This window comes from Odocoileus virginianus, chromosome 23 (assembly GCF_023699985.2).
Source record: "Odocoileus virginianus isolate 20LAN1187 ecotype Illinois chromosome 23, Ovbor_1.2, whole genome shotgun sequence".
Taxonomy (NCBI): Eukaryota; Metazoa; Chordata; class Mammalia; order Artiodactyla; family Cervidae; genus Odocoileus; species Odocoileus virginianus.
This window is the reverse complement of record NC_069696.1, coordinates 27,214,853-27,240,065: the sequence shown is the minus strand read 5'-3', so window position 1 is coordinate 27,240,065 and position 25,213 is coordinate 27,214,853. Positions and strand designations below refer to the sequence as shown.

The window sequence follows — 25,213 nt, the reverse complement described above, 5'->3', positions numbered from 1 at the left end:
CATTTTTTATTTTGTGGGCTCCATGAAACACAGAGTAATGAACTCTTTTCCCCAAAGTCACACAGCTAGCAGTGGCAAAACTTGTCATTTCAATTTAAACTCTCTGAGTCTAACACTGCAATAAAACCTGGACAAAGCTCTCTGAATCTATTTCCCAAACATGAGTGACCACAACTGCTTCTATTTTTAACATCTTTGTATATGGCTTCCTCTTCTGCCACAAGAGAGGAACAAAAAAGGGCAACTGATACTCTAGAACAACAAGTGTTTCTCCCCCTGGGGTAATTCTTACGCTCCCCAAAGATAGTAAGAACAAGAAATTCCTGTTGCTACTCCAGGGACATCAAGGAGGCGCCAGAATACTGGGTGGTTGCTGGCCTGGGAGTTGGAGGAGGGATGTGTGAGAGGGTTAGTGTTTTGAGTGCCTCTCCTGAGTCATTGGTGTTTTGGATATTTACAAATATTTTTAAAACATTTTTTTGACATAGACCATTTTTGGTGAAAGTCGTTCAGTCGTGTCTGACTCTTTGAGACCAGTCCTTGGAATTCTCCAGGCCAGAACACTCGAGTGGGTAGCCATTCCCTTCTCCAGGGGATCTTCCCAAGCTGGGATCGAACCCAGGTCTCCTGCACTGCAGGCAGATTCTTTATAGCTGAGTCATCAGGGAAGTCCAATTTTTAAAAAAATCTTTTAAAATTTAAAATTAAATTAAAAAAATTTTTAATTAATTTTTTTTAAAGTCTTTACTGAATTTGTTTCAATATTGCTTCTGTCTTACGTTTTGATCTTTTGGGCCAGAGGTATGTGGGATTTTAGCTTCCTGGTCAGGGATTGAACCTGCACCCCCTACAAGTGAAGTCTTAACCACTGGACCACCAGGGCAGTCACAGGATATTTATAGTTCTTACAAAAACCAAAAACAAAAGGAGTGCACATAGGCTTTAATTCCACTCTGGATCATTGGAAGCGCCTAAAGTAGAAATTATTGCAAATGCTTGGCAAATGTGGGAAAAGAATTTTTGGTTGGCCTTTAACTGGCTTACACATAAAAGCCATGTCTTGCTGATACTCTTTGTGGAGCATGAGATGTTTTGATATTTATGTTGTTGAAGTTATAAAAATAGAGAAGTGGATAAATTGTAGAAGTAAATCAACAAGAATCGCTTCCTAATATTGAAGATACAACCCATTCTTACAGACAAAATCTTTTTTTCTGAATGACATGATTTTTCTTCTGTAAATCCAAATCCCTATTTTGTCTTTTTGTTCTTTGTACTGTGGAGCTTGGAAAAGGCAAATCTATTTTCACATTTCAATAATAAGCCTCAACAGCCTCTGTTTAAATACTTCCTGTGATAAGAATCAAACAACTCAGAGGACAGATTTTCCATCTTAAGAAATACAACTTGGAAAAAAAAAGAAATACAACTTGGAGAATGAGAACATTGATATTGACAGTTGGCAATTGTCAGAGCATGTTTTCATGGTGTGTAAGGACAAAATATTCCGCAGGACCTGTGGCTGAGGAAACGTCCATCTGACAAAAGTATATGGAGGATGTTGTTTGGGGTCTTTAACCACCAGGACCCCACAACTTCTTCTCCCCACAACCTGTGTCTGGCCCCATATTCAGCCCCTTGGTTGCCCAAATACTACTGTTCATCCGCTATGCTCACCCCAAACTGGAACCTGAATCTAGGGGCATGTTTAATTATAGTGACTTACTCCGTGACGCCACTCTGCTGAGTTCTGGCCTAGAGTGATTCTTCTGGTAGAATGTTTAGAGTCGCAAACTTCTGTAATTCTGTTTCCTAATTTTCTTTTCTTAGAACTGTTACTTATTTACTTGGCTGTGCTGAGTCATGTGTTTCCCTGGTAACTCAGAGGAAGGAAGTGCCTGCAATGTAGGAGCCTTAGGAGATGCAGATTCGAACCCTGAGTGGGGAAGATCCCTTGGAGAAGGGCATGGCAACCTGTTGCAGTATTCTTGCCTGGAGAATCCCATGGACAGAGGAGCTATAGCCCATCAGGTTGCAAAAAGTCAAATATGACTGAAGACTTAGCACGCATGCACGCTGTCTTAGTTGCAGCACGTGGGATCTAGTTCTCTGACCAGGGATTGAACCCAGGCATTAAGAGTATGGACTCTTAGCCACTGGGCCACCAGGGAAGTCCTATCTATTTCCTAATCTTCTGCTTGAGACAGTTTTTAATTTTTCTGACCTGAGGAGCCAGGCCTCTAGCACAAAGAGCAGCCTTGTTTCGAAATCACATTGAAAAACTGTACTGGTAAACAAGAAAACTTCCTCTTTTAATTATAAAAGTGATATGAACACTGAAAACTCAAATGAGACAAGGGCTGCCTTTTAAAAATTAAAATAGCCATACTCTAGTTCCAAGTGTAGTTCTAAGACAATGGATACTACTCAACACTCACATGGGAAAAAGAGCCAAAGAAGTAACAACTGGAAGTAGATTGTTTAACACTGGATTTGAAAGTCATCCAAGATGTGAGTGTTGTCCTGGAAGGCAAAGATATGATAGCCCCAAACACCTCAAGATAATATTTGTTGCAAGTGGTGCTGGAAGAATATGTATGGGAAGAAAACATTATCCATATTTTTAGTTGTTTTCCTTCAAGAGTGAGAGTGTAACAGATACCTACTTGAAAAAGTGATGTATTTTTCTCCCCTTTAAAATGTGGTGTCCTGGAACTTTCCACTTAATGAACCAGTGGGTTTCAGTGCTTCAGAAGAAGGATGTGTGTGTTGTGCTAAGTTGCTTCAGTTGCGTCAAACTCTGTGCAACTCTGTAGCCTGCCAGGTTCCTCTGTCCATGGGATTTCCCAGGCAAGAATACTAGAGTGGGTTGCTATGCCCTCCTTCAGGGTATCTTCCCAATCCAGGGGTTGAACCTGAGTCTCTTGTGTCCCCAGCATTGGCAGGTGGGTTCTTTACCACTAGCACCACCTGGGAAGACCCTCATTGGAAGGCTAGGACACACTACTTAATTGCTTGGATATTTATAGGACTCTTGCAAAAAGGAGGCTCCTGGGAGGCAAGGTTTGATGAGAGAGAAAGGCTTTCTACATTTTCAAACTCCTTAAAGATTGGTGGTCTGAACTTCAGCTTTCACTAGGGATTGCAGAAAGAGGGAGCAGATGGGTTGAGATCTAGGAAGGATATTGATTGCACAGGGAAGAACCAGAGATCCCCAGGGGTGAGTGGAGAAGAGGAAGACAGAGGACATGATCAGATCCATGACTCCTTCCTCCCCATTTCACATCAAGGCCTGAAGTGAGGTGTTAAAAACAACCAGGTAAGGTTTCGGGCATATAAGAGAAGCAAGGCTTTCTCTCCGTTTTTTCTGGGCACAGGCTGGAATTTCAAGTCCCCTCAGAAAGAAGAGCAACCAGCAAGGTGCATCCAGCTGACAGGTTAGAACAGACGTAGGGGGCGTTGTCGACTCCTCGCCTCTCCAACCGAGGCAGAGTTCAGTCGTCTTGGAGGGACAAGCACAAGGATCTGATCAGGAAAGAGAAAAGGCTGCAAGTGTTCCTCCTGGTGACTTTTAGCAGCGAATAAGAGAGACTGCAGTTTTGACCCCTGGGCCAGGAAAATCCCCTGGAGGAGGGCATGGCAGCCCACTCCGGTGTTCTTGCCTGGAAAATCCTATGGACAGAGGAGCCTGGTGAGCTTCAATCCACGGAGTCACAAAGAGTTGAACATGACTTAGCACCTAAACAACACCACCAAATGAAGAGAAAAATGTCCAGTGTCCAGGGAAAATCAGAAACAGTCTCAGAGAAGTCAAACAAGGCCAGAGCCCCAGACCTCAGGATCCTTTCCTCATCTCTACCTCCACACGTTCTCTGATAGAGGAAATACTCTGAACACCTGAGCAATCACCTGAAGCAAAAGAAGTTAAACCCGAGTAGAATTATAAACAATAAGGGTGCCCAAGTTATATTTAATTGGCAAATCTAATTGCACTCTTTGCTTGAAACCTTTACAGGTCAAGATGGGAAAGCTTTCTTCATTCTCTAGAAAAATAGAGAATGCCATGCCTCTCTTCTTTTCTTCCCCTCATCTGAAAGTATTGTAGAAATGCTGATTCCTCCACAGAAAACAAAACTCTAGATGTACTTGTTCACTTTATTTGGTCCAGGCACTAACTCCTATTGAGTAAATTCTAAAATTCCCAAAATGATTTCATGTTTTCCATGATCACACAACCTTGTTGGACTGTGTAGCAAGGAGATCCCTATATCCTTTTCAAGACCTACTTCTTTTTTACTCCTGAAAGTGGAAGTGTTAGTTGCTCAGCTGTGTCTGACTCTTTGTGACTTATGGACTATAACTTGTCAGGGGGGTGCCGCTGCCCATGGAGTTCTCCAGGCAAGAATACTGGCTTGGATAGCCATTCCCTTCTCCAGGGGATCTTCCTGATCACACAGATTGTATCTCAGCTTCCCATTAATAGGTTGGGATCATATGGCTACATTCCAATCAATGGAATGTGGAAGTGATTTGTTTTTTTATTGAAATATAATTGCTTTACAATGTTGTGTCAGCTCCTGATATATAACATAGTGAATCAGCTATGTATTATACGTGTCTGCCCTCCATCTTGGATCTCCCGCCCACTCCACCCCTGTGACCACCCACCTCAGCTCATCACTGAGCTGAGCTTCTTGTTCTATATAACAGCTTCCCGCTAGCCGTCTGTTTTACAGCTAGCTTCTCACTAGCTATTTGTATTTATGTCAAACAATCTTTCAGTTCATCCTACCCGCCCTCTCCCCCTCTGTCCATATGTCCACTCTGTACATCTGCATCTCTATCCCAGCCCTGGAAAGAGGTTCATCTGTGCCATTTTTCTAGATTCCACATACATGCGTTAATATACAATATTTGTTTTTCTCTTTATGACTTACCTCACTCTAGGTTCATCCACATCTCTACAAATGACCCAATTTTATCCCTTTTTTATGGTCGAGTAATATTCCATTTTGTATATGCACCATACTTTCTTTATCCATTCATCTCTTGAAGGACATTTAGATTGTTTCCATGTCCTATCTATTGTAAATGGATGGAAGCGATTTATGTTGCTTGGAGGCCTGGCCCCTAGAACCTCCTATACATTTCCTGCTGTTACATCCCTTACCTGTCATTCATGTGCTGAAGATCCATGTGAGGACTCATTGGCTGGAAAAACTAATATAGTGTTTGGAACAGAGCCCCAACCTCCACCTGTCAAGAATTATGAAGAATCCAGGGTTTTACAATACTCACAGGATAACTGGTGTATCTGCTACTGTTTCATGCATCTTGGAAGACGACAAAAAACTCCTGAGTCAGAAACAAAAGACTTTACTATTCCTGGAAAAATCAGTAGCCAGAGCTTCATGTTGGTTTCTATCTATTTTTTCTTGTCTCCCAAGTTCTATTCAGGCAACACAGGACATGGAGAGGTGTCTCCACATGCAGTGAGCTACATGATAGGAAAGGAACACTGAGCTTGGGGAATGCACCACTTTTATTGTAAGCAGAATCGAGCCTGCCCTTGTTTGTGGAGAAGGCATTACCTCGTCTTTCCAGGCTGACACAGTAACTATAACCCTGCGAACGGTCCTGGTAAAGAATGGTAAAGGTCTGACTGAAATCTGCAATGATGCTCAGAGTCCAGGCAGGGCTGGATAGGAAACAAACTCCTGTAAGTTTAAGCCGTTGAGCTCCTGGGTGGCTGTAGTGTTTGCCAGTCCTACCTGATACCTGGATTTCCATAATCCTAAATTATGGATTTAGAAAGAACTTTCCTTGCTCATCCCAGAAGTTTAGCAGTAATTTCTCCTCTTCTGCCTCACTCCATAGATTTTATTTTCTTCATCTGCAGCTGATAAGCAGCCAGGGGCTATATTTATAGACTAAAGAAGCTATCCATTTCTTTCTAAGGTAACTTTATCTTCAAAAATTATGACTCGAATTAAAGTATCAAGGTTTTGCTTTAATTAGATTCAGTGTTAATTTTTTTATTTAAACCTCTACACTTGAAATATTTGATTAGAAGCAGTTTGGACAAATCGGCAAAGATTTTCAAGGTGTCCCAACTAATGAGTCATTTCTAAACATAATAAATAAATATTATTACTTTTATTATACTAGTATTTATATACTAGTGAAACTCCAATACTTTGGCCACCTCATGTGAAGAGTTGACTCATTGGAAAAGACCCTGATGCTGGGAGGGATTGGGGGCAGGAGGAGAAATGGACGACAGAGGATGAGATGGCTGGATGGCATCACCGACTCGATGGACACGAGTTTGGGTAAACTCTAGGAGTTGGTGTTGGACAGGGAGGCCTGGCATGCTGCGATTCATGGGGTCACAAAGAGTCAGACACGACTGAGTGACTGAACTGAACTGATATACTAGTGGTAATAGTATTATTTGCCTGATTAGTGTTATATTAAGTTTTTAATAGCTATTTCTTTAACTCACAAATGAAAAGTCAAGTGCTAAAAGTATTGTAAAGACAAGTATCATGGAAAAGAACTAACAGAATGACATTTTGCAATATCATGGGCAAGATCATTAGAATATGTTCCTTCTTCACGGGTTACTATGGTGAGTTCTTTTGATGTTTAATGTTGAACTAGGAAAATTGCAAAGAAGATACAGTTTTCAGTGTTCCAGAAAACTGGGACATATTTTACTTTATGTCAAAAGTAAAAGTCATATTTCTTGAAATAATATTTAACATTTAACAATAATAATATTTGGAAGAGGGCATGGCAACCCACTCCGGTATTCTTGCCTAGAGCATCCCATGGACAGAGGAGCCTTGTGGGCCACAGTCCATGGGGTTGCAAAAAGTCAGACATGACTGAAGCAACTTAGCATGCACCCAATAATATTATTTAATATTTCCACCACTGACATGAATTACAAGTATCTACTGTGTTCATAATGATTGGTTCTCTCTTGTTTTAAAGGTAAAACTGCTGACCTGTCACTGGCAGAATAAGCCATTTGAATGGCTTTCCAGTAATAGAGATAGATCCATACATTCTCAGTACCCTCCTTTTTTTGCCCTATTTAAGGGCAAATTGCACATTGTAGCCTGAAAACACAGAAAATTGGCCTACCTGGGGGTACTGAACACACAACTTTGACCTGGTTGCTGATACATTAGCACCGTTTTCTACTCAAAAGAGCAACCCTGTCACAGATTCAAGATCTCTGCCACTGTAACATGTAAGTTCTTAATCAATTTTCTATTTCCACAGGGTCCCATGCAGGGTGTACTGTGACTCTATCACATTGAGTTATATTTCTGTTCAAATAGAGAAACATAAAATATATATATTTTTTCTCCTCGAATTGATCATTCTGGGATTTCATGTTTTGTATCTGGGTGATGTAATTTATAACTACCTCACCAACTTCCATGATGGATATCTGCTGTGCCAAGACTAGTGACTGTCTGTACTGATATACGGATGGATGCTATTTTATGAACTGATTGGTTGATGTTTGTTTCCCCCAGAAGATTTATGTTGTCTACTAAATCTTCCACCACCATCTGGTATAATTAATGACTTGTGAAACTTGCCTCTTGTAGCCCAAAATCCATTGCTTGGCAGACAATGCAGGTGGGCATTCCATGAAATGAACCAAGGCTTTGAACATAAATGTTTCCTCAGCCAGCGGGGGGCAGATATACACAGAGCCCACCTGGAATTTATTCTCCTTCCCCTTTCATTGTGCCAGAATCCCAGAACATGGGACAGCCACTAGATTTTGACTATGACTGAAACCGAAGCTTCAGTTTACTGCACTGACAGCCTCGTCCAACCTATGTCACCATCCAGAGGTTTTGACGTCAGACTTATTTGTTATTTGCTAGTACCTTTGTTTTCTTGTTCTTTATTCACAACTCTTTACATTACTCTGTGCTCTATTCTTTGTCTCATCTCTGATCTGACAAATTGCCATTTTCTTCTATCTCATTTTTCCCCAGAAATAATGTATGATCATGATAAAACCATTCAAATATTAAAAAGTATTATAGAACATCCTTGGTGATTCCAGTGGTTAATAATCCACCTGCCAAGACAGGGGACATAAATTCGATCTCTCAACCAGAAAGATTCTACATGCTGTGGGGCAACTAAGCCTGTGCCCCACAGATACTGAGCCCTCCAGCCACAACTACTGAAGTGCATGTGATCTGAACTTGTGCTCTGAAACAAGAGCAGCCACCGCAATGAAAAGCCTGCACGCTGCAGCTAGAGAGTAGCCCCTGCTTTCTGCAACTAGAGAAAAAGCCTGCATGCATCAATGAAGACCCAGCACAGCCAAAAATAATAAATAAACATAAAATAAAATTTTAAAAATTTAAAATATTATAAAGTAGAAGCCTAATATTATGCAAAAAAACTAAACATTGTTAATAGGTTGCTTTGTTTTTTTTGATGAATTTTCTATGCATATGACATGTAAATAATACAAATGTATTTTGTTTTGCATAAATGGAATCATACTATACATACTATTTTGAATTATTTTTCCACTTAAAATATGTTTCATCTTTTTGAATACATATGTATCACCCAATTTTTATATAAGGAAGGTCATTAATTATGTTATGTAAACCAGAAGTCCTGAGATAAGAAATCACCAAGGCTTTCGTCAGTTGTCATTGGCTTTCTCTTCCTGGTTACACAATGGCAGTCCTAGTAGCAGGAAGTGTATTCTGACATATGCCAAAGCATGCTTTCAAAGAGGGACTGGCTTTTCTTGTCTCTTTAAGAGTGAAGAAATTAACTGTACTTCAATTAAAAAAAATAAAGAGTGAAGAAAACTTTCCCCCTTACACGTCATTGGTCAGACCACCAAAGACCCACATCGAAGCAAAGAGGATGAGACCTGATTGTCGATTGTCTAAGACCAGTTACAGTGAGCCCTAGGAATGACATGGGAAAGGGGCATTCTTTCTGCAGCAAAGAAGGTGAACGCAATTGGAGCTCTGCTAATGAGAAAGAACGGGGAAATGGTTGCTGTGTAGGCAGCTAACAATATCAGTTATAGTCACTTTAACCTTTTTTTCAAAGCTGTGTCAATTATCCTTAAACATTTATTCCTTCTTTTAAATTTGAGAATCTGTTTGTCATGTTTTTCTCAAAGTCCACCTGGATTTTGATTGGGACCACAAGGAATTTCTGGATTATTTTTCTTTATGTTTGTGTATAAGGAAAAATATGTCTACAATCTCAGGTTTTTCAACCATGAACATGGTTATCTCTCCATTTATCGAGTTTGTTTTCAAAGTCCTTAATAGAGTTTAAAATTGTTGTAAAATAACAATTATCTTGGAGGTTTACAGGAACAATATGACCAGACCTTCCAGACAGTTGCAAGAACAAAGGATTCTAGTGCCAAAATGTTTGCAACAAACAGCCACACCCCCTCCCCCTTTAGTATAAAGAAGCCTGCATTCTAACTCAGGTAAGATATTTGGGGGAACACTAGTCCATTATCTTCTCGGTTTGCTGGAGTTCCAAATAAAATCACTGTTTCTTGTCCCAACAACTCATCACTCAATTTATTGGCCTGTTGTGTGGTGAGCAGTATGAGCTTGTATTCAGTTACAAGAGTAGTTGGTTTTATAGAAGAATTCCAGATGAAAATATAGGAAGGATGATAGTGTTATAAATGAACCATTTTATGACTTCTATAGTAATAACTGTTTCAAGCAATAAGCATTAATGGATGTCAAAACATCAAGAGGAAAGTTGATGATTATAGTAGAAAGATCAGACAGGCAATCTTGAATTTACTTGTTAGTAAATGTAAACATGTCAATATTTCTTGCAAAAAATCTTGGACTTGACTATAAATGAGATTATCAATTTAACTTCTGGTTTAATGAGGAGTAGGGGAAAAGTTAGATAGCACCAGGGGGAAGCAAATAGACAAATTCTGAAGGAGGATATTCTACAGAAGAACCATCTTATTTCATCCATAAGTCAATGACATGAATACAAAAGGGGGGGTGACTGTTCTAAACTCACAGTGCGTGCTAAGGGGCTTCAGTCATGTCAGACTCTTTGTGACCCCCTGGACTGTAGCCCACCAGGCTCTTCTGTCCATGGGATTCTCCAGGCAAGAATAAGGAGTGGGTTGCCATGCCCTCAAGGGATCTTTCCAACCCAGGGATTGAACCCACATCTCTTACATGTACCTGCATTGGCAGGAGGGTTCTTTACCACTAGAACCACCTGGGAAGCCCAAACTAACAGAGACCTAAGAAATATAACCATCACAAGCCATGTGTGAACTTTGTTTTTGTTCTGTTTCAAAGGAATCTGCAAAAGATATTTTTGATACAATTGAGGAAATACTATTAAAAACAACTTGTTAGATAATATCAAAGAATTATTGTTGATTCTGTTACAAAAGAAAATCAGATTGTTATTACATGAACAATGCTCTTAATTTTAGTGACATCTATGGAAGTTCTTGTGATTTTAAATAAGATAATACTAAGAATTTTCCTGAAAATACTATAGCACCAACTCCACCTTCCAACCTCCAACACATACCCCTAGAAAAGAAAACATAACAAAACAAAAATGAAGGAAAGAAAAAGGGGAAAAAAGTAGTTAAAAAGAGTATTTTTAAAATGTTAATATTAATAACAGTTTAATCTGAGAAATATGCAGTTCACTTATACTATTAATTGTACATTTCTGTATGATTGACAACTTTCATCTTAGTAGATTTTTCTTTTAAAATCTGAGTGGTCTCTGGGAGATGGTGAAGGACAGGGAAGCCTAGCATGCTGCAGTCCATGAGGTCGCAAAGAGTCAGACATGACTGAGCGACTGAGCAACAGAAGATTTAAAATCTAAAATCAAATTATTTTACTTTTGTGAGTTATAACTCCAAAAAATGTAACTTCTAATCAAATTTTCTTGATCTTTGAAAGTCCAAAGAAATTATAATCTAACTTTCTTAAATTAACCCCCTACCCCAATTTCCCAACCTTTTTTTCTGCTTAATCTCAGCCAGATGCATCTCACTCCAATTGCTTGAATAGATTTAGTGTTTGCTTTGCTTTTTTTTTTTTTTTTTAATGCAGTGGTCCTTAGTCTTATGTTCAGGCTTCTCCTCCAGAAATTCTAATTTCCTTTGCTTGAGATGAACTAGAGCAGTAGTTCTCAAACTTTTAGATATCTTAGAATCCCCTGGAAGGCTTAATAAAACACAGATTGCTGGACCCTATCCCCTGGTTTGTACTTGTTTTTTTCTTTTTTTTTTTTGATTGAACATGTGGACTGTGGGATCTTAGTTTTCTGACCAGGGATCATGAGGTGCCTCCCTACAGTGGAAGCACTGTTGGGGGTTTCCCATCTGTTGGACTACTAGGGAAGTCCCTGACCTGCCTTTCTGAACAGTTTCCAGGTGCTATTAGTGGTTTTGATAGCAGTCTGGGAACCAAACCCTGACACTGTGCTGTAGAACTGGCAGTTTTAAAAAGCTCGGAGTTGATTTTAATGTCAGTCAAGGCTGAGAACCACTGTTTGAAAATCTTCAGCAGGTACTGTCTTTAACCGATGTGGGTGTGGTTCTTTGGGGATCTCAGAAAGTTAAATATGACTCATCTTTGAATGGTTCTTCCCTCATAGCTCAGTTGGTAAAGAATCCCCCTGCAATGCGGGGGAAGACCCCAGTTTGATTCCTGGGTTGGGAAGATCTCCTGGAGAAGGGATAGGCTACCCACTCCAGTATTCTTGGGCTTCCCTCGTGGGTCAGCTGGTAAAGAATCTGCCTGCAATGTGGGAGACCTGGGTTTGACCTCTCTGTTGGGATGATCCCCTGGAGAAGGGAAAGGCTACCAACTGCAGTATTCTGGCCTGGAGAATTCCATGGACTGTATAGTCCATGGGGCCACAAAGAGTCAGACATAACTGAGCAACTTTCACTTTCACTTTTCATCTTTGAATGACAGGCTACACAGGATAATCAGCTTCAGGGCCCCACACCTACCCCATCACAAGATTAAAACAAACAAACAAAAAAACAACCTCCTATTCAAGACCTACACCAAGCAAAATGAGTTCTTAGAACCTAGAACTTGGTAAACTCCAAAGATCAGAACTCTGTAAGTGAATGAAGGAGACTGATGAAGAAGAGAGAACCATGAATGATTTCAGGCTCACCCCGATGCCAGTCCATCTAAGCGAGTTGTTTGGATTCCACGGTTTGTCAACGTTAATTTACCAGAGGTAATTATATGTGTGTGTGTGTATTAGTTGCTCATTTGTGTCTGACTCTTTGAGACCCCATGGACTGTAGACTGCCAGGCTCCTCTGTCCATGGAATTTCTCCAGGCAAGAATACTGGTGTGTGTTGCTATTTCTTTCCCCAAGGGATCTTCCCAGGGGAAGATTGAACCCAGGTCTCTTGTATTGCAGGCAGACTCTACCATCTGAGCCATGGGGTTTCCTGAGGCAATTATGCTACTGTGCATTTGTTAGAATATCCACCTGTCTATATTTTAAAATATTTCTTTCTAAAGCTTTTTTTTTTTTTAATGGGGACCATTTTAAAATCTTTATTGAATTTGTTACAGTATTGCCTCTGTTTTACGTCTTGGTATTTTCTGGTCTCGAACTTGTGGGTTCCTAGCTCTCACACTAGGATTTAAACCATAACCTATCCATCCTAAAGGAGATTAGTCCTGGGTGTTCATTGGAAGGACTTTTGCTGAAGCTGAAACTCCAATACTTTGGCCACCTCATGGGAAGAGCTGACTCATTGGAAAAGACCCTGATGCTGGGAGGGATTGGGGGCAGGAGGAGAAGGGGACTACAGAGGATGAGATGGCTGGATGGCGTCACCAACTCGATGGATATGGGCTTGGGTAAACTCTGGGAGTTGGTGATGGACGGGGAGGCCTGGCGTGCTGTGATTCATGGAGTTGCAGAGTCGGACCTGACTGAACTGAACTGATGCATTGAAAGGCAAAGTCTTAGCACTGGACAGCCAGGGCAGTTGCTGTCGTTGTTGCTCAGCCGCTGGGTCACATCCAGCTCTTTGTGACCCCATGGACTGCAGCACGCCAGGCTTCCCTGCCCTTCACTGTCTCCCAGAGTTTGCTCAGTTTCATATCCATTCGGACAGTGATGCTGTCTAACCACTTCACCCTTCAAGCTTTCCCAGCATCAGGGTCTTTTCCAATGAATTGGGTCTTCACATCATGTGGCCAGAGTATTAGGGTCTCAGCTTCAGCATCAGTCCTTCAATGAATGTTCAGGGTTGATTTCCTTTACAACTGACTGGTTTGATCTCCTTGCAGCCCAAGGGGCTCTTAAGAGTCTTCTCCAGCACCACAGTTCAAAAGCACCAACTCTTTAGTTCTCTGCCTTCTTCATGGTCCAACTCTCACATCTGTTCATGACTACTGGAGAAATCATAGTTTTGACTATACAGATCTTTGTTGGAAAAGTGATGGCTCTGCTTTTTAATAAGCTATCTAGGTTAGTCATAGCTTTTCTTCCAAGGAGCAAGCATCTTTTAATTTCATGGCTGCAGTAGCCATCCACAGTTATTTTGGAGCCCAAGAAAATGAAATCTTCACTGTTTCCACTTTTCCCCTTTCTATTTGCCATGAAGTGATGGGACTGGATGCCATCATCTTAGTTTTTTGAATGTTGTGTTTTAAGCCAATCTTTTCACTCTCCTCTTTCACTTTCATCAAGAGGCTCTTTATCCTCTTCACTTTCCGCCATTAGAGTCATGTCATCTGCATATCTGAGGTTGTTGATGTTTCTCTCAGCAATCTTGATTCCAGCTTGTGCTTCATCCAGTCCCACATTTTGCATGATGTACTCTGCATAGAAGTTAAATAAGCAGGGTAACAATACACAGCCTTGACATACTCCTTTCCCAGTTTTGAACCAATCCTTTTTCCATGCCAGTTCTGAGTGTTGCTTCTTGACCTGTATAAAGATTTCTCAAGAGACAGGTAAGGTGATCTGGTACCCCCATCTCTTCCAGAATTTTCCACAGTTCGTTGTGATCCACACAGTCAAAGGCTTTAACGTAGTCAATGAAGCAGAAGTAGATGTTTTTCTGGAACTCTCTTGCTTTTTCTACAATCCAACTGATGTGGGCAATTTGATCTCTGGCTCTTCTGCTTTTTCTAAATCCAGCTTGTACATCTGGAAGTTCTCAATTCACTTACTGTTGAAGCCTAACTTGAAGGATTTTGAGTATTACCTTGCTCGCATGTGAAATGAGCACAATTGGGCAGTAATTTGAACATTCTTTGGCATTGCCTTTCTATGGGATTGGAATTAAAACAGTTTTTCTACTCCTATGGCCACTGCTGAGTTTTCAAATTTGCTGACATACTGAGTGCAGCACTTTAACAGCATCATCTTTTAGGATTTTAAATAGCTCAGCTGGAATTCTGTCATGTCAGCTAGCTTTATTTGCAGTAATGCCTCCAAAGTTTCACTTGACTTCACAATCCAAGATGTCCAGCTCTAGATGAGTGACTACATCATCATGGTTATTCAGGTCATTAAAATCTTTATTCTTATATAGTTTTTCTGTGTGTTCTTGCCATTTCTTCTTAATCTCTTCTGCTTCTGTTAGGTCCATACCACTTCTGTCCTTTATTGTGCCCATTCTTGCATGAATTGTTGCCTTGATATCTTGGAGATATCTTTTCTTGAAGAGATCTCTAGTCTTTCCCATTCTACTGTTTTCCTCTATATCTTTGCATTGATCATTTAACGATCAATGATCATTAAGGCCTTCTTATCTCTCCTTGCTGTTTTCTGGAACACTGCATTCAGTTGGGTATATCTTTCCCTTTCTCTCCTGCCTTTCACTTCTTTTCTTTCCTCAGCTATTTGTACAGCTTTCTCAGACAACCAGTTTGCCTTCTAGCATTTCTTTTCCTTTGGAGTGGTTTTGGTCACTACCTCCTGTACAATGTTATGAACCCCTGTCCATAGTTCTTCAATCGCTCTCTCTACTAGATCTAATCTCTTGAATCTATTCATCACCTCCACTGTATAATCATTATAGTTTTGATTTAGGTAATATCTGAATGGCCTAGTGGTTTTCCCTATTTTATTCAATTTAAGCCTGAATTTTGCAATAAAGAGGTGATGATCTGAACCACAGCTAGCTCCAGGCCTTGTTTTTGCTGACTGTATAGAGCTTCTCCATCTTTGGCTACAAAAAATATAATTAATCTGATTTTGGTATTGACCATTTTGGTGATGTCTACGTGTAGAGTCATGTCTTGTGTTGTTGGAAAAGGGTGTTTGCTATGACCACTATGTTCTCATGACAAAACTCTGTCAGCCCTGCTTCACTTGGTACTCCAAGACCAAACTTACTTGTTATTCCACATCTCTCTTGACTTTCTACCCTTGCATTCCAATCCCCTACGATGAAAAGGACACCCTTTTTCTTTTTTTGGTGTTAGTTCTAGAAAATGTTGTAGTTCTTCATAGAACAGGTGAACTTCAGTTTCTTCAGCATAGTGGTTGGGGCATAGACTTTGATTACTGTGATATTAAATGGTTTGTTTTGGAAATTAACTGAGATCATATTGGCATTTTTAAGATTGTATCAAGTACTGTGTTTTGGACTCTTTTGTTGACTATGAGGGCTACTCCATTTCTTCTAAGGGATTCTTGCCCACAGAGTAGATATAATGGTCATCTGAATTAGAGTCTCCCACTTCCATCATTTTATTTCACTGATTCCTCAGATGTGAATGTTCAATCTTGCCATCTCCTGCTTGAGCATGTCTAATTTACTTTGATTCATGGACCTAACATTCCAGTTTTCCTAAGCAATAATTGTTCTTTACAGCATTGGACTTTACTTTCACCACCAGATGCATCTACAACTGAGCGTTGTTTCCACTTTGGCCCAATCACTTAGTTGTTTCTGGAGCTATTAATAGTTGTCCTCTGCTCTTCCCACATAGCTCAGTTGGTAAAGAATCTGCCTGCAATGCAGGAGACCCGGGTTTAATTCCTAGGTCAGGAAGATCCCTTGGAAAAGGAAATGGCAACCCGTTCCAGTATTCTTGCCTGGAGAATCCCATGGGCAAAGGAGCCTAGCAGGCTACAGTCCATAGGGTCGCAAGAGTTGGACATGACTTAGTGACTAAACCACCACCACTTCCGCAGTAGCATATTGGACCCCTTTCGCCCTGGGGGAGCTTATCTTCTGGTGTTATATCTTTTGCCTTTTCCTCTTGTCCATGGGGTTCTCCAGGCAAGAATACTGGAGTGGACTGCCATTTCCTCCTCCAGTGGACCACATTTTGTCAGAACTCCTCACTATGAGCTGCCTGCCTTGGGTGGCTCTGCACGGCAATTCTCATAGCTTCACTGAGTCACACAAGCCTCTTCATCATGCCAAGGCTGTGATCCATGAAGAGGAGGGATGTCCCAACCTGTGTACCTTATGGTCTTTCTCAAGAATTGAAGCATTTCAATGGTGGCAATCCCAGTTCTCAGGTCTTTCATGGGTCTCTGTTTTTACCCCAACAAGAGTGTACAAAATCTCTTTATTTCCATTGATTCTTTGAATTTGGGCACTGTTATACTTTTGTGAGCCAAGTTCAGTTCACAGGGACTGCTGTGACTTCCTCTCATTGATGAAGTGTGTGTGAAACCTACTTCTTCTGGACGATCTTTACCTAGTCTCCATTTAGGTTTCAACTAGAGAATCTGCTTCAGCCAGTTCCTGACCTGTGGGTCTCAAAAGTCTGCCACCAGGGGCATAAGGTGGATAGGTGCTTCGGCCACCTGCTCCTCAAGACATGTTCTGTCAGCCTTTGTTTCATGCCTTAAGTAGCATTTCTTCCTCTTATATCTTTATTTTGTCAATTGCAGAATATATCTTAAGTACTTTGTTTCCCCTCTGCTCTTTTTTGACCCCTTTCAGAAAGGTTTGGCTGAGATCCTTGCATTTAAAATGCTTTTAAAATTGTACCCTTTACTTCTCTACTGTAGAAAAACCCCCAATTGAATGCATTTTTGTTTTTAATTCTTTCTTCCCAGCCCATATGTTTATTTTCTCATTTGTTCTATTAGAGTTTGCTTTGTGGTGTCTCCCATAATAAGACAGATGAGTCATTTAAGTTATGGATCTACTAAAAGCATCAACTGTTGAAACAAACCTCATCCATCTTCACCTTTTTGAACTGTCTAATCTGACAGAGGAGGTATTTTGTGTTCTGTGAACACCTACTGCAGGCCTATTTTTGAAATAATGTTGTCCTACCTGGCTCCCTTTTATCTTGGCTCATCTTGGTTGGGTCTTTCCTTAAGAGTCCCAAATTCCATATATTTCTTGGCGTGTCTCTACAGGGCCTGGCTAATGCTTGCATTGTCTACTTAGAGTAAACTTTGTGTTGCTTTGAAACTCATCCAATAATTCTTTGAATAATTTACTCTATTCTTGGCTTCCCCCATCAAATCTGTCCAAATTTTATTTAGCAATTTTGCATACCTTTCCCAATCTTCAAGGGTAATTCTCCCAATAAATTGCACTGCGGTCTCTCTGCAATTAATCCTGTCTCCTGTTAGAGGTCAAAGCCTGGGCCTTTCCTGATGACCATCTGAGACCTCACCTCTCTTCCTTTGTCAGATTTATTGGGGCTCCAGTTGCCCTTTCTGTTATACAACTTGTACATCTCTCTTTTCCAATAGTGGGATAGATCTTTTTCTCCATCTTAGGTATATTTTTGCTAGTCTCTAAAACCTCATTTTCCTTTCATGTTTCTCTAGTATGCCCTCAATCCCACTTACTAAGAAAAAAAATTTTTTCCCTTCAGGGTAATCAGCTTTTTTTCCTTTCTTTTGATTTTATTCTTCTGTTGTTTCTGTCCTAATAGTAAGTCAGTCAGACTAGGTGATTGAAATGTGTGTGTGGCTAATGTGTAAAGGACATATTTAGATGCTCCTATTTTATTGAATTTTATATGTCAAGATTAGATGTAAATTCTGTCCATTCCACCTTACTTTCTGAAAATTCTGTTCCTATTATTTTGTTTGCTTCTATTGTTTCTAAAGATATTCGTGGTTTCCTCCACTTACTATCTTCTTTCCTAACTCCTTTCTATATTTTCAAGCCATCATTCCCTTCCTTTCTTCCTCTTTTATTATGTTACTATATCCATTTCATTTTGAGAAGACAGTTTTACTTTCCTTGTCATCTGCTTCCATTATAATTCATTAACTGGACCATGGCTCAGTCAAAAGCATATTTCTTTATTTCCAAGCTTGGAAGTTTTTTTCCATTATATTTTTGTTACTGACTTCTAGGTTGAATTAAGGTCATAGTATATCATTTATGTGACTTCAAATCTTTTTGTTAAATGATTCATGTGTATTTGAAAGAATGTGATTTGTTGAGTTTGTGCATATGTTCCACAAGCACTGCTGTTCATCAGGTCAGGTATGTAGGGTGTTCTATTCAAACATTTTATAGCTTTTTAAAAATCTGAATTCTAATCTACTGAAGGAAGAGGTGTTAAAATTTTTCCATTCTGATTGTGTAAGTATTAACTTTCCCTTATAGTTATGTAAAATCTTACTCTATATTTTGTGGTTATAAACAGGAAAGTACACATTAAAAAATTTATAGTTTCTGAATGTTTTATTTTTATGAATAAATGTTTTCCTTTTAGGAATAAAATTTTTCCCTAGAATCTTCAAAAAAAGTTATATAAAAGTGGTGAGCCTATACTCAATGATCAACTGTAACTTCAGTAAAATTAGTACATCTTGTAAGGTGCATCTAATAGTGATGGATTTTTTAAGTTTTTGTTTATTTGGGAATGTCTTAAATTCACATTTGTTTTTTGAAAGACAGTTTTGCTGGATATAATATTGGTTGAGAGTCTATTTCTCTCAGGACTTTGAATATGCTGTCTATCCATGATTTCTGATGAAAAGTCATGGAATGTGTGTATTTATTAATAATTATTTTAAAAATATTCCTCCCTCCTAATTTTCCCTCACCTCTCCTCCTAACATGCCCATTATGTGTATGTTGAGATGCTTGCGGGTTTCCCATAAGACTCTGAGGCTCTGTTCAGTTTTATTTATTCTCTTTTCTTCCTACTCCTAAATGTATATAATATCAAGTAACCTAGGTTAGAGTTTTATAGTTTTTTTCTTCTGCCATTTCAAATCTGATGTTGAGCCCATCTAGTGAATTTTCCATTTCAGTTATTCTTTTCAACTCCATAATTTCTCTTTGGTTCTTTGTCATAATTTCTGTCTCTTTGTTGATATTCTCTATTTGGTGACACATGGTTCTCACACTTCCCTTCAATTCTTTAGTCATGGTTATTTTTATTTCTTTGAAAATATTTATAATAGTTTGCTTTAAGTTCTTGTTTAGTACATCCAGTGTCTAGAGATATTCAGGGACAATTTCTGTTAACTTTTTATTTTCTGCATAAGGGTCATAGTTTCTTGTTTCTCATCATTTTTTGGTTAAGATTTAATACTTAAAATAATAAAATATTTTAATTCTGGAAATCAGTCTCCTTCTTACTCCTTTAGGATTAGTTGTTGCTTTTCATTGGTATTATTACTGTTATTGCTGTTTGATTGTTTAGTGACTTTCCTGGACTAATTCTATAGTCTATATTCTGCATTCTGTGCAGCAACTGAAATCAGTTAGCTTACTGATCAGGTAATGATTTAATAGCTATTTCAATAACCATCCCAGCCTTTGCCAAGGATCTTTGTGTGGATGCGTGCACTGGACATGTTTTCAATGCTACAGCAGGAAGTTCACAGCTCCGCCTTGACTCTCTTTCTGCTTGCTCAGAGCCTCAAGGTCTGTCAGAAGTGAGGGATTATGTTAAACAATTGCCATTTATTGTTTCAAGAAGTACGCTAGGACAGAATAGCTTGCACAGATCATGTCCTGAGTCAAGTCTTAAGAATGAAGCTTTTTCAGGAAGCTAACAGATATTCAGATACTGACAATTTGCTGCATATGGGACTTTCAGGCAGCTTCAAATCTGTCTGTCCTCTCTAGGTTCTCTAGGGCACTGGTTTCCGCACCTATGACAGTTGTGAGGCTGCTTGCTTTCATGGCTATCACAGAGCTGGAAAGGCAAATGAGACTAGAGCAAATTAAAACCTCACAAGGCTCATAATTACTACTGAGATTCTGTTGTTTTCTTGAACAATATCCCTTAGATTGTTGTAAGTAAGTAAGTGTTAGTCTCCCAGTCGTGCCCAACTCTTTGTGACCCCATGGACTGCAGCCCACCAGGCTCTTCTCTCCATGAGATTTTCCAGGCAAGGATAACTAGTAGTTAATTTCCAGAGTTCTAAGAAAGTTGATTTTGACAATATCTACTTTTATGATGGAGATGATTTTCAGAGATCCATATTCCACAATTCTGGAAATACTTTCCCCCCATGTTTTGAAATTTTTTCAAAAAATATTTTAAATTTCTGTTTCTCATTGTGCATCTTTCTGGATAATTCCTTCTGATCTATCTTATATTTCACCAGTTCTCTCTCTAGCTCTGTCTCATCTACTGTTTAACTTTCCAACGAATTTTCATTTCAGTGATGATGTTTCTTTGTATCAATGTTGCCATAGCTTGTGAGCAACCTCTCAACTTCAAAGAAGTAAAAAGGAGAAAATAAGTACACATTATGTTCATGAAATTCATTATTAGATTTTTTTCAATTCTAGAAGATCTGTTTTCATGCTTTTCAAATCTGCTGGTCATTCTTTATAGTTTTCTGATTTCAGATATATTCAAATAAAGCATTTTCCCTAAAATCAGGAACAAAAGTCTTTTATGTTTTAAGCATAGGAATTAGAGAATTATATATCTGATGACTCTACTATATCATCCTTTTTAATGTCTGTTTCTGCCGTCTATTATTTCTGCTGTTTTGCTGCTTGCTTTCTTCCTGTTTCCAGTGATTTTGGGGGGTGGTTAATGAGTTTTTCCTGTAAAATTATTTTTGGAAGTTCTTTGATGCCCAGGATGAAGATGAATTCCACAGAAAGAATTTTTGTTTTCACTTGGTATTTCCGGGGAAAACTATTCAATATAATCTGAGATAATTTTAAGTCAAATTTTTAACTTGAGGTGTTTTTCACTATCCACAAAATAAAAATAGAATCTAATAATCCATCTAATAATCTAATAATCACTAGTGTTTCCAATTTTTCAAGCTCATTCTCACTGTCTCTTTTATTCAGCTTGAGAGGGTGTTCCCTTTGTTTCCTAGGCCTAGCATAATAGAGTGAGTTGACATTGTTTTTACATTTATGGGGTTTAAGGGCTCTTCTTAGTCTCCAAATTTGTTAACATAATGCATACAAGCTGCTTCAGCCAAAACCTTTGTGGTTTAAAAAAATAGAAATTTATTATTTTGTTCATGTCACAATCAGATGTAAGTCAAATGGCTCTCTTGGGTTCATCTCCTTCACAATCCCTTTCTAGAAATCTTAAACTTTTAGCTTAACAAGCCAAGGACCTTGTGGATTATGCAAAGGGTCAGGCCTGAAGCTGCATACATTAAGTTCTGCACCTATTCCATTGTCCAAAACTAGATTTGTGCCTTCAGCATTCCTATAAGTAGGAATGGGAAATATAGTCACCCTGTGCGTCTAGGATGAAGAAAGGGGATATATGGCACATACATTGTCTTTGCCTTATTCCTTCCACCCATGACTATACACTCCTATAGGTGGTGAAAACAAAATCAAAAGTTGCCTAGTTTTATCAAATATTCTCAGGGAAAAATTAAGGCTTGGTTTTCCTCTGTGGGTCTCTGCCTTCATTTAGATTTAGACATTGAGATTGCTTACTATCTCCTTTTCTCTTTAGTGACTTTAAGATGAGATAAAAACATATAAATTGTATGCAGCATTAACAGTTATTTTTAGCTAAAGTAATGATAAAGAAATTCAGCCAGCTTGAGGTTGAAAAATGCCATAAAAACATTTTCTACTGCATGGGCTTTTTAGAAATACCCCTAAGCATGTGATTCCCAAGAACTTTAAATACCCTAAATTATTTGTTTGGAGCTGTAATCATTAGCGTCTTGTTTTGCAAGTCTAAATAGTACATGTCTGAAGATAGAGTAGCATTACATACAGTTTAAGTGACCTCATCTTTAAGCCTCATACCAACAACTTTAGGAACGGCTAGTTTGTCTTTCTAGGTGAATGAGGAAGACTCTTGGTCCTATCATATATCTACTTACAGCAGAGATGGTGTGCTTTTCCATGAGGCTAAGCATAATTACTCATTCTAGCCTGCATCTATCTGCCTCCCTCATTCTTGGGCATTGCTTTGTTCCATTTTTCTCTGATGCTCTCTTTTTAAATTGGTTCTGCCAGCATGGCTGTGTCCAGGCTTTGTATGCCCAGGGGTGAAGGAATCCCACAGTCTTACTGGAGTCTGGATACCATGCATCAGCTTTCAGTTTGGGGATCACTTTCTCACCCCTCACTTCTTCCGACTCTTGGTGTCTGAACTTCTGATGCATGTTGACCAACTCTGAAAATATAGTTTTTTCTTTGATTAACATCACTCATCTAGGGATTTCCTGGTTGGCTCAGTGGCTAAGAATCTATTTGCCCATGCAGGAGACATGGGTTCAATCATGGATCTGGGAAGATTCCACATGCCTTGGAGCAACAAATCCTGTGCACCACAACTGTTGAGCCTGTGTTCTAAAGCCCAGGAGCCACAACTACTGAACCTATATGCTGCAACTAATGAAGCCTGCGTGCCCTAGAGCCTGTGCTCCACAAGAGAAGCCACTGCAATGTGAAGCCTGCTCGCTGTAACTGAAGAGAAGCCCTCACTCACTACAGCTAGTGAAAAGCCAGCACAGCAATGCAGATCCAACACATACAAAGATGAATAAATAAACAAATAAAGCATCACTTATTTAACATCCCTCTTTTTATGAAAAAATGTAGAAAAGGAGAACTCAAACTTCGACTTCTTTGTGAAACAGTTCAAAGCTACAGAAGCTGTGGCCTCAGACCAGGGTTTCAGACTACCTAAACCTAATTATATTTTCTTCACTGCTTAAAATGTCAGTGAGGTATGGGTGTGATGCCAGCTTGTTTCTTTTTTAAATTTTTAATTTAATTTTTATTTCATATTAGAGTATAGTTGATTTATAACGCTGTGTTTTTGCTGCGCAGCAAAATGATTCCATTATGCTTATACATGTATCCATTCCTTTTCAGACTCTTTCCACATGTAGGTCATTACAGAACACTGAGTTGAGTTCCCTATGCTATATGATATTGTTGTTGTTGTCACTAAGTAGTGTCTGATGCTTTTGCAATCCCATGGACTGTAGCCTGCCAGGTTTCTCTGCCCAAGGGATTTCTCAGGCAAGAATACTGAAGTGTATTGCCATTTCCTCCTCTGGGGGATCTTCCCCACCCAGGGATCGAACCATGTCTCCTGCATCGGCAGGCAGATTCTTCACCACTGGGCCACCAGGGAAGCCCCATGATAAATTGTACATCCTTGCTGATGACCTGTTTTATGTATAGTAGTGTTTATATGCTAATCCCAAGGTCTTACTTTATCCCTTGCCCTCACCTTTCACCTTTGGTGACCATAAGTTTGTTTTCAAAGACTGAATCTGTTTGTGTTTGGTAAATAAATTCATTCAGACGGTTTCTGTTATAGTTTATGAAGATCATCCTTACCTAACAAGATTTACACATGAAATAAAAAATAATAAACAGAAATATTTGAAATATTCAAGATTAAAATAGAAAAATTGAACACTTTAGTAGCTTTCTCTCAGTGCCAGGTTTTAATTTAGTAAGATAGATTTCCATGCAAATGATGAAGCTTATAAAAGTCTCAAAGACATTTAATCAAGGTAATATTCTATTTTGCTTGGCCCAGATAAATACAAAGATTTACAAAGAAATTACTTTCTGTACATGTTGGCAATGAAAGTTTCAGGAATCTATTAAATATCTAGCTCAAATAGAGAAACATTTCTAAATCTCTGTCTTGAAGCAACAGATTTTTCTTGAATCTAATTTGTTTGTATAAGTATGAGTGATTCACGCCAGGACTGTCACTAAAGGGAACAATTTTAGCACACATTTGAAAGGAGTTAGATGAAAATATGAATTTATGAGCCAACATAGGAACTGAACTATTTTCCTCATAATTAGCCTTTTATTACCATTTTCAGATACGTAATATGTATTTATCATTTACTGTTTTAAGATAGAAAGACTATTTCTTTCATAGTAAGAGGCAGTATTCCTCTTGGATATAGATTTCTGATGCGACTTGACGCTTTCCTTTCCCTGACATGGATACACCATGACAAGTCACTTAGCTTTCCTTGGGTCTTGGTTTCCTCATCTACAAGTTGGGTTAAATAACAGCAAATCATTTCCTAGAGTTTTGAGTGTGAAGAGAGCTAATATATGTAAGCATTTGGAATAGCTCTTGGAGCATAATAAGCATTAAGTGTTACCTGTTACAATTATTAGCCTAAAAGGCATTTTATTAGCTTTATTGTTTCATATAAGTAAACTATTATTATAGTAATAAAAGTAATTTAAAAAATATTATATTCTATGGTTACCAAAGGGGATAGTGGGGACAGAGAGATAAATTAGGAGTTTGGGATTAATATATACACACCACTATACATAGAACAGATAACCAACAAGGACTTACTGTGTAGCATGGGGAACTATATTCAATATCTTATAATAAACCATAATGGAAAAAGAATCTGAAAAGGGAATATATATATCAATATATACTTGCATATTGGAGAAGGCAATGGCACCCCACTCTAGTACTCTTGCCTGGAAAATCCCACGGACGGAGGAGCCTGGTAGGCTGCAGTCCATGGGGTCGCTAAGAGTCGGACTAGACTGAGCGACTTCACTTTCACTTTTCACTTCCACGCATTGGAGGAGGAAATGACAACCTCTTCCAGTGTTCTTGCCTGGAGAATCCCAGGGCCGACGGAGCCTGGTGGGCTGCCTGCCGTCTATGGGGTCGCACAGAGTCGGACACGACTGAAGCGACTTAGCAGCAGCATACTTGCATAACTGGTTCACTTTGTTATACACTTGAAACTAACACAATGCAGTAAA

General features: G+C 39.1%; 1 long non-coding RNA gene across 2 annotated transcripts in view; it reads left to right on the top strand.

The window, feature by feature from the left end:
• The window catches only part of LOC139030684 (uncharacterized), a 35,952-nt gene extending 12,895 nt beyond the window's left edge, over nt 1–23,057 (top strand). Inside the window, exons 2-3 of one of the 2 annotated variants that reach the window (XR_011483091.1) lie at nt 9,393–9,514; nt 22,697–23,057. This is a non-coding gene — a long non-coding RNA (uncharacterized lncRNA). Of the gene's footprint in view, nt 1–9,384; nt 9,515–22,696 lie in introns of both variants that reach the window. The other variant, XR_011483092.1, reaches the window with a different exon arrangement.
• The last annotated feature ends 2,156 nt before the right edge of the window (nt 23,058–25,213 follow it).